Source organism: Salmo trutta, chromosome 9 (assembly GCF_901001165.1).
Source record: "Salmo trutta chromosome 9, fSalTru1.1, whole genome shotgun sequence".
Taxonomy (NCBI): domain Eukaryota; kingdom Metazoa; phylum Chordata; class Actinopteri; order Salmoniformes; family Salmonidae; genus Salmo; species Salmo trutta.
This window is the reverse complement of record NC_042965.1, coordinates 24,128,732-24,143,863: the sequence shown is the minus strand read 5'-3', so window position 1 is coordinate 24,143,863 and position 15,132 is coordinate 24,128,732. Positions and strand designations below refer to the sequence as shown.

Sequence of the window (15,132 nt, the reverse complement as noted above, 5' to 3'; positions counted from 1 at the left end):
TTTCATGTTTGTGTGGACCCCAGGAAGTTAACTGCTGGTTTTGTAACAGCTAATGGGGTTCCTAATAAAACACTAAAAACAATGGCTCTCATAACTATTCTTGGAGTGATTCTGCAATCGCAGTGTGTACTGGCCTCCTGTGTTACAACTGCTGTGTGTATCATCTGACACCACCGTCATCCACACACACACACAACCCTGTCATTTCTCCAGGCTTGGCCGCCATACACGGCCATTGTGTCCCTGCTCTGCTGTTCCCGGTGCTGTATTGTATTATGGGGCAGTTCTATAGACTTGAATCATTCAGCTTGCCCTCACCTCAATCTTGAGCCTTGGCCATGACCCAAATGGTTCTGTCTGGACCGAGTCCAGCTCCAATATTTAAAAAAATGTATCCTTCCTTCCTTTTCATTGAGACAACTGATCCAACAACATTGGATGGGTGAAACCAAGGGTCTCACTACAGTACAGCTGTAGCGGATGCCAGCTTTTGACCTGCTCTGACAGGGGACAGCTAAAGGTAGTCCCTGAGTCTGGTGAGAGAGACTAACTAAATCTGTCATAAGATCTGCTCTCACTTGTCAGGTTGTGTCAGATCAGTGTGGACAGAAAGGACAGGAGCAGGCCACTTTAGACTGCTGACATACAGCGCTGCTGGTGGAACAATAGTGTCAGAGCGCAGCGGAATTGAGTGGAGAGCCACCGTCTGCCCTGGAGGCAGCATGTCTCTTTCCCACACACACTAGGCAAGTTAGTTTCGCACGGCCCGGTGCCCCAGGTGGGAGGGGTTTGTTCATTTAAGGGCTCCCGAGGGGCGCAGCGGTCTAAGGCATTGCATCTCAGCGGTTGAGGCGTCACTACAGACACCCTGGCTCGAATCCAGGCTGTATCACAACCGGCCGCGATTGGGAGTCCCATAGGGCGGTGTACAATTGGCCCAGCGTCGTCCGGCTTTGGCCTGTGTAGGCAGTCATTGTAAATAAGAATTTGTTCTTAACTGATTTACCTAGTTAAATAATTGGTCCTGAAGTATAATCTCCACCCACCTGGAGCAGCAAGCCATGCAAAACAACCTTTCCCACTGTCCAAATCTGTGCAAACAGACTGGCACACACACAGTAAGACTAATCTCTGCTGATGTAGTGGGTGGGAGGTATATGTATTTATTCAGAGCACTAAGGGCAGAGGCCCTCCATGTGGGGTGAATTCCACCTGACACCAGAATGGGAGTAGGTATTTTTATTTCTTTTTTACTAACATTTCTCCACTTAATTAATTGCATTCATAATTTGTTTTTGTATAATTGACTAGATACTTTATTCTAAGGTGAGTCAGCTAAGAGTTGAGGTGTTGCATTAATTCAGAAGTGTTAACCAAATTAACAACCACCATCTCAGAATGATTGATCACATTCATCAAAAAGAAATAACATACAAAAATACAGTACATCTAAATGTATGCAATGAATCATGACCAAAATACAGTACGTACATCTAAATGTATGCAATGAATCATGACCAAAAGACAGTACATCTAAATGTATGAAATGAATCATGACCAAAATACATTGTTGCTGTTTTTTTCTTCTTTCGTCACCTAAATAGTTGTGCTCCAGCAGGCTCTTACAGAGCTCTATCCAGAACCACCGTTAGACCACACTGGAGGTCTTTTCCACTGGACCACACGCGCCACACTGGGGGTCTATTCCACTGGACCACACTGGAGGTCTTTTCCACTGGACCACACGCGCCACACTGGAGGTCTTTTCCACTGGACCACACGCGCCACACTGGAGGTCTTTTCCACTGGACCACACGTGCCACACTGGAGTTAGAAGTTGCCACTAACCACAGGTCTAGAATAACATTATTCAACACTAAACTTAACCATTAAGAGGATTTTAAAAAACCTAACCATGGACCACTGTTTAGGGGCAACTTCTAGCTACCTAGTCTAATGAACCACACTGGAAGTTTAACAGCAAGACTAGTCATGTTTCTCCATTGAAGCAAATGCCCTCTATATCCCTATCAGAGTATCAATTTCTTCTTTATGGTGCCTGAAAAGGAAAAACAACCATTGCTGTAATGAACGTATACACTCACCACCTGCTAACAACTACATTTACATTTCAGCACCCAGAGCCTCTTTTCAACTCTAGCTCAGAGTATTATAATATACAACCCAGTCGACCTAAAGAGTTCCCAAACCACAGGTTGAACCTCCCAGTAACACTCGGTTTTTGTTGCAGTTAAACGTACCGCCACCATCCCTTCACCTGTGTGTGTGTGTGTGTGTGTGTGTGTGTGTGTGTGTGTGTGTGTGTGTGTGTGTGTGTGTGTGTGTGTGTGTTAGTCCTGGGTTGCTATTGCGCTATGTTGTACCGCCTACATCCGTTTAATTACTGGGCTCTGATTCTAATGGGATTTCAGTTCTATGCGAGTAGACCATGTTACTCTGACAGTGTGTGAGAATATTTGTGTTTAATTGACGAGGTTACTTCTGATAACATGGTCACAGTACAGAAATATGTATGCATTCTAGGTATGGGAGGCCCTTGCTGGCAAATCCAAAATTGGAAACCAGTCATTGAATCCTTTGTACAAGCCAAACCATCAGTTTAAATAAGCAAGCAGAATAATATTTACCATGTTGTTATTAATATCATGGTCAAACACAAACATGTCAATGAGGTATTTAAACTTCTAGCTCTGGTGTATGATGGAATAATGATGTCTGTGCTGTTGATTCCAACGCTGAGGCGTGCGTGTGTGTCTGTGTGTTGTTCATTCCTTGTCTCCAGACCATCTCGTTTCCTCTTGATTCTCTTTGAGAGGCTCGGATGAGGAGTTGTGCTGGGGCTGTTAGTGAAGTACCTCACCCTCAGAGGCTGTTGAGAGGAGATGGGAGGAGGGGGGGTAGAGCTGGGAGAAACAGCACTGAATAAACAGACTGACTTCATCCCAAATGCCTCCTTATTTAGTGCACTGCTTTAAGCACTGGTCAAAAGTAGTGCACTAAATAGGGAATAGGGTGCCATTTAGGACTCTTCCAGAGAAAAGCCAAAGAGAAGGGAGGTCGAGGGTGGCTCAGGGGTTCCTATAGCCTGAGGTAGTTCTGACACAGAACTGAACAGCAGGGGGGACAGGCTGACAAAGCCACACAGCAGCTGTATGTCTGTATGCCAGATCACCCTCCCACACAGGACCCAGGGACCCCCTGTGTTTGTGTGCTGAACTGTGTATCACATTACAGTCCCTAAAAACAGGTTATACAACCAATTGAGAAACAAAGTAACTTGTGAAAGATACTAAGTGCCATAGCACACAGCATACCTGTGTATCTGTAAGGCGTGTGGAGGGGTTGAAGGTGAATAGACCCTGTAGTCCTTCTAAAAGGTTGTATCCTGCAGCACTGAAGATATGTTCCAGAGTACCAGAAAACTATTTAAACAACTACTCATCCCCTAGAGAGAGAGAGAGAGAGAGAGAGAGGCACAGAGTTAGAGACATGAAGACATTATTTAAATCCACAAAGTATTATTGAGGACCCAGATATTTTCAAGGCGTTGCTTAGTCTTAAATGAACCACACATGCAGACTCAGAAAAGACAGACACTCACGGGCCAGGAGTCTGCTGCTAGGAATGGTAACTGGAGAGAGACAGAGGCTGTTACACCACAGACATGTAGTGAACATGGGTGGAGTCTCAAATGGCAAACACATTCCCTACATATTGTACAACTTTTGACCAGAGTCCTATGTGCCCTGGTCAAAAGTAGTACACTATACAGGGAATAGCTTGCCATTTGGGATGCAGAATTATGTAAATAGAAAGGTGTGTGTCTGACAACACAGTAGTCTGAACCTTGATGCTCAGTCTAGATTTCTTTTTAAATCACAGACAAGACAATTTCAGAACAAAGTTAAATTGAGCTGCTTAGTTTCTGTGCCATTCTACAGACAAACTACAGTTGAAGTAGGAAGTTTACATACACCTCAGCCAAATACATTTAAACTCTCTTTTTCACAATTCCTGACATTTAATCCAAGTAAAAATGTCTTAGGTCAGTTAGGATCACCACTTTATTTTATGAATGTGAAATGTCAGAATAATAGTAGCGAGAATGATTTATTTCAGCTTTTATTTATTTCATCACATTCCCAGTGGGTCAGAAGTTTATATACACTCAATTAGTATTTGGTAGCATTGACTTTAAATTGTTTAACTTGGGCAAAACGTTTCGGGTAGCCTTCCACAAGCTTCCCACAATAAGTTGGGTGAATTTTGTCCCGTTCCTCCTGACAGAGCTGGTGTAACTGAGTCAGGTTTGTAGGCCTCCTTGCTCGCACATGCTTTTTCAGTTCTGCCCACAAATGTTCTATAGGATTGAGGTCAGGGCTTTGTGATTGCCACTCCAATAGCTTGACTTTGTTGTCCTTAAGCCATTTTGCCACAACTTCGGGGTTATTGTTCATTTGCGACCAAGCTTTAACTTCCTGACTGATGTCTTGAGATGTTGCTTCAATATATCCACATAATTTTCCTCCCTCATGATGCCATCTATTTTGTGAAGTGCACCAGTCCATCCTGCAGCAAAGCACCCCCACAACATGATGCTGCCACCCCCGTGATTCACGGTTGGGATGGTGTTCTTCAGCCTGCAAGCCTCCCCCTTTTTCCTCCAAACATAAAGATTGTCATTATGGCCAAACAATTTTGTTTCATCAGACCAGAGGACATTTCTCCAAAAAGTACGATATTTGTCCCCATGTGCAGTTGCAAACCGTAGTCTGGCTTTTTTTAATGCCGGTTTTTGAGCAGTGGCTTCTTCTTTGCTGAGCGGCCTTTCGGTTATGTCGATATAGGACACGTTTTACTGTGGATATAAATACTTTTGTACCGGTTTCCTCCAGCATCTTCACAAGGTCCTTTGCTGTTGTTCTGGGATTGATTTGCACTTTCCACACCAAAGTATGTTCATCTCTAGGAGACAGAACGCGTCTCCTTCCTGAGTGGTATGATGGCTGTATGGTCCCATGGTGTTTATACTTGTGTACTATGGTTTGTACAGATGAACGTGGCACCTTCAGGCATTTGGAAATTGCTCCCAAGGATTAACCAGACTTGTGGAGGTCTACAATTTTTTTCTGAGGTCTTGGCTGATTTATTTTGATTTTCCCATGATGTCAAGCAAAGAGGCACTGAGTTTGAAGGTAGGCCTTGAAATACATCCACAGGTACAACTCCAATTGACTCAAATTATGTAAATTAGCCTATCAGAAGCTTCTAAAGCCATGACATCATTTTCTGGAATTTTCCAAGCTGTTTAAAGGCACAGTCAACTTAGTGTATGTAAACTTCTGACCCACTGGAATTGTGATACAGTGAATTATAAGTGAAATAATCTGTCTGTAAACAATTGTTGGAAAAATTACTTGTGTCATGCACAAAGTAGATGTCCTAACCGACTTGTCAAAACTATAGTTTTTTAACAAGACATTTGTGGTGTGGTTGAAAAACGAGTTTTAATGAATCCAACCTAAGTGTATGTGAACTTCAGACTTCAACAGTAATTGATTTATAACAAACATACATTTATTAATTTACATAAACACAATTACAAATCTAATTTCTGAAGTGGAGACGAGTCCATCACGCCTAACTTTACCTCACACAGGCACCTATGAGAAGGTGTGTATTGTATGACAGTGCTTTGAGGCCTGGGCTTCAACTTCCCTGTGGAGAACCCAGGGGTGGAGCATGTACTCCAGGCCCAGTAGAGTTGGCTGGAGTCAGCACCAGACTGGTATCTTTAATCATCACCTAGAACACAGGAGAGAGAGTTAGACCAGGGGTGTCAGCCAGTCTCTCAATAGTCTACCTTTTCTTAACTCCAAGGCTGAAGGTCCACAGACAACAAATCGCCTCTCAGGAAAGCAGAACAGAATTTCAGCACAACATCTCTATGTAGACACAAGCTATCAAATCCTCCTCATATTTCAGTCTTCTGTGTCTGTGAGCTATGAGCTATTTATCTGTTTGTCTATGATTGGATAATTGTCATTACATCATCCTGAGAGCTACGGAGAGGGTGGTATTGATTATTTAAGAGCAGCTATCACTCCTTAATTATGGCTCTAAGGGGGTCTGTTTTCCTACTCTCTAACTGAGTTTGATGTATTGGCAGTGAAACTGGGCACTCATCTGGAGCCATCCGGCAGACACAGACTCATAAATCCAGAGCAAACGGGAGAGACAGAGACAAGGAGAGAGAAATAGGGATGGGCAGAGAGAGCGAGGGACAGAGAGAGGCAGAGACGCAGACAGACAGATCCCCCAGGACCAGAGCTGGCCCTACAGAACCCCTAAGAGAGAGATAGAAGCAAACTAATACCATAGCTCTCAGGCTGCTCCCTCTCTCTGGTTCCCTCTGGGCATCAGCCAGTCTTTGATGTTCGGTATGACTGAACCCATATCTGTGCCTCAAGGAGGACATCATAGAGAGCTATCAGAATGAACAGAGTGCTAGTCTATAAAGTGACCCTCTCGCATATCCAGCATTACCTTCATACTTTGAATTAACCCATGAATCCCAAGCACTGGCTGGAGTATCCCTCTAGTGGCCTCTAGTGCCCAAGGTCACTTTTAGACTAAAGCCGTGAACATCAGCATTTACTGGGGCCAGTTTCCTGGACAGAGATTAATCCTAGTCTTGGAGTAAAAAGCCATTCGGTGGAGTTTCTCCATTGAGTAAGCTTTTTTTAGTCCAGGACTAGGTTAAATCTGGGTCCGGGAAACTGGCCCATATGGACAAAACCTACAGCACAGCTTTACCTCCAGGTCTGTCTCCATGAAGTCAAACACCAAGCTGATGTTGAATTTATGCCCAAAAACATCAAGGAGCTGAGAAATAGACACATGATGGACACACATTGATTTAAGTGTAGGGACATATATGATATTGTGCTTTCTTTGAGAACATGACATAGTTTCACAGTAAAGATGATGGTGAGCAAAATAATTAGTATAGTTCATAAAGGATGCTTTGGTTAGGAATAATATCCAAATGAGCTGTAAATTATCATTAATGCAACTGATGAAACTGATGCAAAGGTCAACCAGGAAAGCATGAATAATACTTCTGACAGTTTCCATTTAAACAGTAGGAGTTTAGTTAGATTCTTACCCCGATAATGTTTGGGTGACTTAACTACTACAGTAGTTTAATCTCTCGTAGGGCTGTTGTTGATGCCTGAGAGACACATGATCAACAAACATGAGACAAATATACGGAATCAAATTTCATGGGGTGGTTTCCCAGACAAAGATTAAGCCTTTTCAATGGAAATTCTCCACTGAGCTTATTTTTTAGTCCAGGACTAGTCTTAATCGGTGTCTGGGAAACCACTCCCATACATAGTTTTAACCTAAGCCATTCTGAAGCTCCTGTATTGGGATGCACAGACACACACCATCTGTAGCCTCTGCTGTGTCCAACGTTGATCTGTCAGGAGAATCAGCACACACTATTAATAGTGTACAGCTAACATTATGATCACATCAAACCAACATAGTGTGGACATTAAATCAACAACAGTTTCATTAATGGCATGGTGTAACCATGGTTATAGCTTAGTTGCATATTTTGTTCAGTGTCTTAGTGTCCTGTTCTTCCCGCAAGGTTATACCAAAGATTGTTATAACAAACCCAAGATAGACAAGACTATCGTTTCCAATGGGAGCAAATTAATCATAGTGAGCAGAACAAGCATGGAGGTGGGCAGAGCCAAGCACAACCTAGCATGTATTTGCATATTTCCGTTAGGGACCGCCTACTCAGTGAAGTGTGTTCGCCCTTGCACTCCTCCTCAACAATGACATTTTTAGATAGATTAGTTTATTAGTCATATGCACAGGGTCGCAGATGTAATTGCAGGGTACAGTGAAATTCTTAAACTCTGAGCTCTAACAGTGCAGGTCCAAAAGAGAAGTGTATGAAACAATAATAATAAATACATATTTACAACTGGGGGGGGGTGGAGTTGCCATACCAGGCTGTGATGCAGCCCGACAGTATGCTCTTGATGGTGCTCCTGTAGAACACGGAGGGTCTTCAGGGCCAGGCCGTTCTTGCACCTTCTTCACCACGGTGTCCATGTAGTTTGACCATTTCAGCTCCTCTGAGATGTGTACACTGAGGAACCGCCGTCTCTACTGATGAGGGTGTGCCCAGCCTGGTTCCTCCTGAAGTCCAAAATCAGCTCCTTTGTTTCATTGACGTTGAGGGAAAGGTTGTTTTTCCTGGCACCACACCGTCAAAGTGCCTACCTCCTCTATGTAGGTCGTCTTGTCGTTGTTTGTAATCAGGCCTACTAGTGTCGCGTCGTCAGCAAACTTGATGTTGGAACTTTGAGGCTACGCAGTCGTGGGAATACAGGGGTTTTGGCAAAGAATAGTCTACAAACCTTAGTCCACTCTGGTCATAACAGATTCTAGTTTTGGGAACAGAAAACTGTACTGCGATCAAACGTTTCATCAATGAATAAATTTGCTAAATGTCGGCCAAAATCCATCTCCTCCCACTGCTGCCACTGGGCTTCCTCTCATAACCATGGTGAGTAGAAATGGCAACCGGATGCTACAGGTGCATACGTCCAGTGAAACATCTGGCTCAATGTTCTGTGGTTATACTTCACAGGTTTTACCCATTCTTGGCATGTGTTAGGCCTACACAAAAACCTTAAAGGAAAAACAGCTGCTCCTGGCAATTACTTTGAAACATTCCGCACAGATTTTAGAGACGTGCTCTTACCTTCTTGATGGCAACTATCGTGTCGTTGGTATTGTTTTGTACACAGTGGCAAACTGGGAAGGCAGGAAGAACAACCATATTCGTTGGTAAGTAAAACAGAGAGAAACACTAGCACCAACTTTAAAAGTGACAAGCAGATACATGCAGCTAGCTAACTTGTCAACAAACCGAGCTAACCTTAGCGTTGCTAGATAATTAATTACTCTCATTTTGAAGGTGTTGCCTTTGCAGCAACCGGCTAGCCCATTCATTGTGCTAACTTGCAATCAAGCTTTTCTCTTCATCTATACAGCGCTAACCTTAACAAAGCGGCTCATACGGAAACACCAACAATGGCACTATTATCATGTTTCTCATTACCTAACCCTCTCCCAGAGAATCGAGTCTTTCATATATTTTTTCTCTGGACTTTACGCCAAGCGCCATGATTTCAAACTGTAATTTATCCAACTTCCGGCTTTGTTAAAGGTCCGTACGTATTTCCGGGTGAAAGAATCTACGTGTTGAGAGTTCTGATTTCTGAACAACAGCGCCATCTGTTGATTACTGTAAACCTGAAGAATCTTATATCGGTGTGATTATAATCTAACCTTCAAAACAAAGAGCAACGACAGGTTGGTCGATATCTTATGTCCGTTTGTCAAATTGAGAAAAGCATGTACATGTAATATGGCAAATTATTTGATGAATGTATATTTTGTAATGACTGTTTTATACAAAAACAGTCATTATGTTGAAGGCTACAATTGATGATCATAATTGTTTTCATACATCTATGTATGTTACACTGCTTTAGTCTATTCATTACATAAAACAGTTGGTGCCAGTCACAGCTATCAGGCTTTTTTTACTCACTCTTTCTAAATATTTGACAGGGATCCCAGAGACATGTCTCTTTCAGAATGGAAACCTGTGTGATATATGCACCAGTGAACACACACACACACACACACACACACACACACACACACACACACACACACACACACACACACACACACACACACACACACACACACACACACACACACACACACACACACACACACACCTTCATGTTTATGTAGAGCTTTGTGAAATATCCTGCCTCTAGCTCCCCCTTATATGCATGCATAGACCATCCTGACAGCTCATTTCTCTCTCTCTCCCTCTCTCTTTCTTTCTGTCCCCCTCTCTCTCTCTCTCTCTCTTTCTCTCTTTCTCTCTCTCTCTCTCTCTCACTCTCTCTCACTGTCCCCCTCTCTCTCTCTTTCTCTCTCTGTCCCATTATCTCTCTCTCTCTCTCTCTCTCTCTCTCTCTCTCTCACTGTCCCCCCCTCTCTCGCTCTATTTCTCCATCCTAACTCTCTCAGACAGACATTCAAATTCATGCAGACTCCTTGGTCCTTATGTATGCGTATAGTTGCCTCATGTTAAAGCTACATGACAGACATGAATGACAGGAGCATATGTGCTCATGCAGCTGGGATGGGGTGGGGGAGGAAAGAAAGAGAAAGGAAGAAGAGAAGGAGAGGAAAGAAAGAGACTAGAGAGAAAGTGATGCATGGAGGATGTAGAGAGGGAGAGGAGAGGAGGAAAAAGTGAAAAGTACCAGAACATCAGCATCTGCTGCTACACCCAGATATAATAGCTAGAATGGTGCTGGAGGGAATAGCAGCCATTTTACGGGCTCTTGATCAATTGTGCTATTTTGTGTGTGTTTTTTTTTACAGAAAAAAGCTTCTGGACGTCAGAACAGCGATCACTAACCTCAAATTGGATGAGGATTTTTACTTCAATGCGTCGGTGGCAAAGGACATACTGCTCATCCCGAACCAGGCCCAAATCCCTGACCTTCGAAAAAAGAAGAGGCGGCGTTATAGAGGTCGGCGTGCGGGATACCTGACGAGACTACGTCGGCGAGTAGACAAATGGCCTCTACTATGCGTTCTATTGACGAATGTGCAATCACTGGAGAATAAACTGGGACCTATCATGGTCCAAACATACCAACACTGTTGTGAAAAGAGCACGACAACGCCTCTTCCCCCTCAGGAGGCTGAAAAGGTTTGGCATTGGCCCTAAAATCCTCAAAAAGTGCTACAGCTGCACCATCGAGAGCATTTTGACTGGTTTTGCAACTGCTTGACATCCGACCGCAAGGCACTACAGAGGGTAGTGCGTACGGCCCAGTACATCACTGGGGCCGAGCTCCCTGCCATCCAGGACCTCTATACCAGGAGGTGTCAGAGGAAGGCCCGTAAAAATGGTCAAAGACTCCAGCCACCCAAGTCATAGATTGTTCTTTCTGCTATCGCATGGCAAGCGGTACCGGAGCTCCAAGTCTGGGACCAAAAGGCTCCTGAACAGCTTCTACCCCAAACCATAAGACTGCTGAACAGTTACTTCCCATCCAAAATCCGTCAATTTAAGCTATATCTCTTTGTTTGTATGGGCTGCATCCGCATCCGCCTATGTCCACCTTCTGCATCTGCGGTGGAAGGTGGCCGAGCTACAGCGGTGTTTATCAGACTGCTGACAACACAGAAATCGGTCTTCTGACAAAAATGTATGTAGCATCTGAAAGGTTTGGCAAACTAATGGAACTCTATTGAAAGATGAGACTCTCATGAACACAATGCTGTTCTCTGTTTTGCTCTACGACCCTCACAAGTGTCACAGAACTTATCTGAAGGTAACCCATACAAATGGAGGTCGTTTTGTGCCAACAAAAATAAGGGGTTAAATATGTGTAAAAAAATAAAAAGACAATATTTCCTGAGCTTTCTTATATATCCTAGATATAGGACAGACACTTAAAAACCGTATTCCTTATGATTTTTTACTGTCTCATGCCATTTATGAATGTGTTATTCAATGCGTTTCAATGGGCTATAGTAGTAGAGGCCAAATTCAATATTTTATCAAATCATTTTTTAATACATTACCGTTCAAAAGTTTGGGGTCACTTAGAAATGTTCTTGTTTTTGAAAGAAAAGCACATATTTTGTCCATTAAAATAACATCATATTGATCAGAAATACAGTGTAGACATTGTTAATGTTGTAAATGACTATTGTAGCTGGAAATTGCAGATTTTTAATGGAATATCTCCATAGGTGTACAGAGGCCCATTATCAGCAACCATCACTCCTGTGTTCCAATGGCACGTTGTGTTAGCTAATCCAAGTTTACTGAACTGCACTGTATATTTCTTTCATACCTAAAGGGTTCCTAAAATGTAACATCAAATAGCTAAATGATCCACGGGTTTGGTCATTTGTAAGTCTAAATTGAATTAATGATGATAGATACATAGGAAGTTTCTGCATGAGTGCTTTGTAAAAGACCATAAGAAAATGCCACTCTCTCCTTACATACAAAGAGGCCCAACTCACTTTCTGATACAAAACACAATGGTGAGTTCTATAACCATCACCAGTAATAAACCTAAGGGTACAATGGAAAACAGCATCTAGTGGGTTAAGTGTAGATTCTGCTGCATGCATATAGATAATATCCCCATCTAAAATAGACAGAAAAGTGGCCTGGACAATTTCCTTCCTATTAACAAAAGTCAGACATGATTTGTTTCTGTAAAATAAATCAACTTCAACTTCTTCACCAGCTCAGTGACATGTTTTTTAAATGACAGTTTGTCATCAAGCCAGATGTGAAAAGGCTTTGCCAACCGATGGAGCAATTGAAAACAACACTGTATCATCAGCATGCAAATTAATATATATATATTTTTTTACAGCATTACCAATGTTATTTATATAGATTGTAAACTATATAAATTATAAATTATTATATAAATTATATATATAAATTATATAAATATAAACTATATAAATTGTCAGAGTATCGAACCTTGGCAGCCCTTTATGTAACTCAAGGAACTCAGATTTGACCCCATCTACCCTGTTGGCCTGAGTTCTGTCATTGAGATAACTATGACACCATCGGCAAGCATCAGTACCCAACTCTATCGAGGACAGCTTATTCAGCAGAAGAACATGGTCTGCACTACAGTAACAAAAGCCTTTGACAAGTTAACAAACATGGCAGCACAATTCTTTCTGTCCTCTAAGGCATTTACAATAAGCATGATAGCTGTAGTGGTGCTATGTTTAGGTCTGAATTCGGTTTGTTTAACATTAAGAATACCATTCATAGATAGAAAATAATGTAGCTGTTTGTTGACCAATGGTTCTAGTATTTTTGCAAGACAAGGGAGTGTGGAAATGGGTTGATAATGATCAAGATCACTACTATCCCCACCCTTAAGCAGCGGTAGCACAAAAGCGGCTTTCCACACATTTAGAATATTGCCTGATACTAGTTAAATAAAATATGCATGTTACTGAGCCAGCAATAACGGGAGCTGCATACTTAAGCAAAGACGGGTCCAAATTATCAGCCCCTAATGACTTCTTGGTGTCAACAGATAATAAGGCAGCAAGAACTTCTGTTTCTGTGAGTTGCCAAAAAGAAAAATCCCGACTACCATTTCCCAAGTCCCGTGAGGTTGACTGATCATCCATCAAGGCAACTGGAGGCTGTATGTGGGAAGAACAGTCAGCTGACTGGCTATGACCAGTATGAGCACCATTTCTTTCGAATAGGAAACCAGCTGAGATAAAAAGCTGACTAAAAGCATCACCAATCTTAACTTTTTCAGTAATGATGCAGGAGTCTAAAACTACTTGCTTAGGCAGGGAAGTTGAGGATTATTTTATTTTACTAGGCAAGTCAGTTAAGAACAAATTCTTATTTTCAATGACGGCCTAGGAACAGTGGGTTAACTGCCTTGTTCAGGGGCAGAACAACAGATTTTTACCTTGTCAGCTACGGGATTCAATTTTGCAACCTTTCGGTTACTAGTCCAACACTCTAACCACTAGGCAACCTGCTGCCCCACAATTATCCTGCTTCAGTGAATTAACGTTTTTTTTTATTTAGAGGGAGCACTAACAGAGTCCGTCGTAGTGCTTAGGAAGTAGTTTGATTTGGCCTGTTTAACCAAGTCAGTGCACCTATTTCTCAATTGCCTAAATAGCTGCCAGTCAGCTAATGAGACAGTTTCTAGCCTTGGCCCCAGGCTTGATTTCTTATCAAAAAGAGGTCTGAGAGTACAGGAGTGTACCATGGGTTAGTTTGGTTTTTGACTCAGAGTCTTTTGAAAGGGGCATGTTTAATAGTGAGTAGCAGGGTTGATTATTTAGGCTCCAGGGCCCGATTTCCCAAAAGCATCATAAGGCTAAGTTCATCGTTAGAACCACATGATTCTAACTATGTACATAGCATTAAGATGCTTTCATCGTTAGAACCACATGATTCTAACAATGAACTTAGCATTAAGATGCTTTCATCGTTAGAACCAAACTATTCTAACTATGTACATAGCCTTGAGATGCTTTCATCGTTAGAACCAAACTATTCTAACTATGTACATAGCCTTGAGATGCTTTCATCGTTAGAACCAAACTATTCTAACTATGTACATAGCCTTGAGATGCTTTCATCGTTAGAACCAAACTATTCTAACTATGTACATAGCCTTGAGATGCTTTTGGGAAACCTGGCCCACGAGTCTTGGTGGGTTAATGAGCTAAATTACTTATTGCATAACACATCATGGCCGATGCGGCTAGAGACTGCCAGAGGCCCGGACATCAGGCCCTCTGATTTGACATACTGAACTCTATCAGAGAAGTAGTTGGTGAACCAGGCGAGGCAATCATTTGAGAAACCAAGGCTATTGAGTCTGCCGATGAGGATGTGGTGATTGACAGAGTCGAAAGCCTTGGCCAGGTCAATGAATACGGCTGCACAGTATTGTTTCTTATCGATGGCGGTTAAGATATAATTTAGGACCTTGAGCGTGGCTGAGGTGCACCCATGACCAGAAGGTGCGGTGGGATTCGAAATGGTCAGTAATCTGTTTGTTGACTTGGCTTTCGAAGACTTTAGAAAGGCAGGGTAGGATAGATATAGGTCTGTAGCAGTTTGGGTCAAGAGTGTGTCCCCCTTTGAAGAGGGGGATGACTGCAGCTGCTTTCCAGTCTTTGGGAATCTCAGACGACACGAAAGAGAGGTTGAACAGGCTAGTAATAGGGGTTGCAACAATTTCGACAGATAATTTTAGAAAGAAAGGGTCCAGATTATCTAGCCCGGCTGATTTGTAGGGGTCCAGATTTTGCCGCTCTTTCAGAACATCAGCTGACTGGATTTGGGGGAAGGAGAAATGGGGATGGCTTGGGCGAGTTGCTGTGGGGTGTGCAGTGCTGTTGACCGGGGTAGAGGTAGCCAGGTGGAAAGCATGGCCAGCCGTA

The 15,132-nt window shown here is 42.6% G+C and overlaps 1 long non-coding RNA gene across 2 annotated transcripts; it reads right to left on the bottom strand.

Annotated features, from left to right (window-relative positions):
* Nucleotides 1–1,224: 1,224 nt before the first annotated feature.
* Nucleotides 1,225–9,284, bottom strand: LOC115200253 (uncharacterized). 2 transcript variants are annotated; one of them, XR_003879498.1, is made up of 8 exons: nt 9,176–9,284; nt 8,055–8,868; nt 7,190–7,255; nt 6,838–6,906; nt 5,672–5,826; nt 3,623–3,652; nt 3,336–3,466; nt 1,225–2,059 (listed from the first exon to the last, which is right to left on the bottom strand). It is a non-coding gene; the product is annotated as an uncharacterized LOC115200253 (long non-coding RNA). The 2 variants fall into 2 exon arrangements; XR_003879497.1 differs by having other exon boundaries at nt 8,816–8,868.
* Between the last annotated feature and the right edge of the window lie 5,848 nt (nt 9,285–15,132).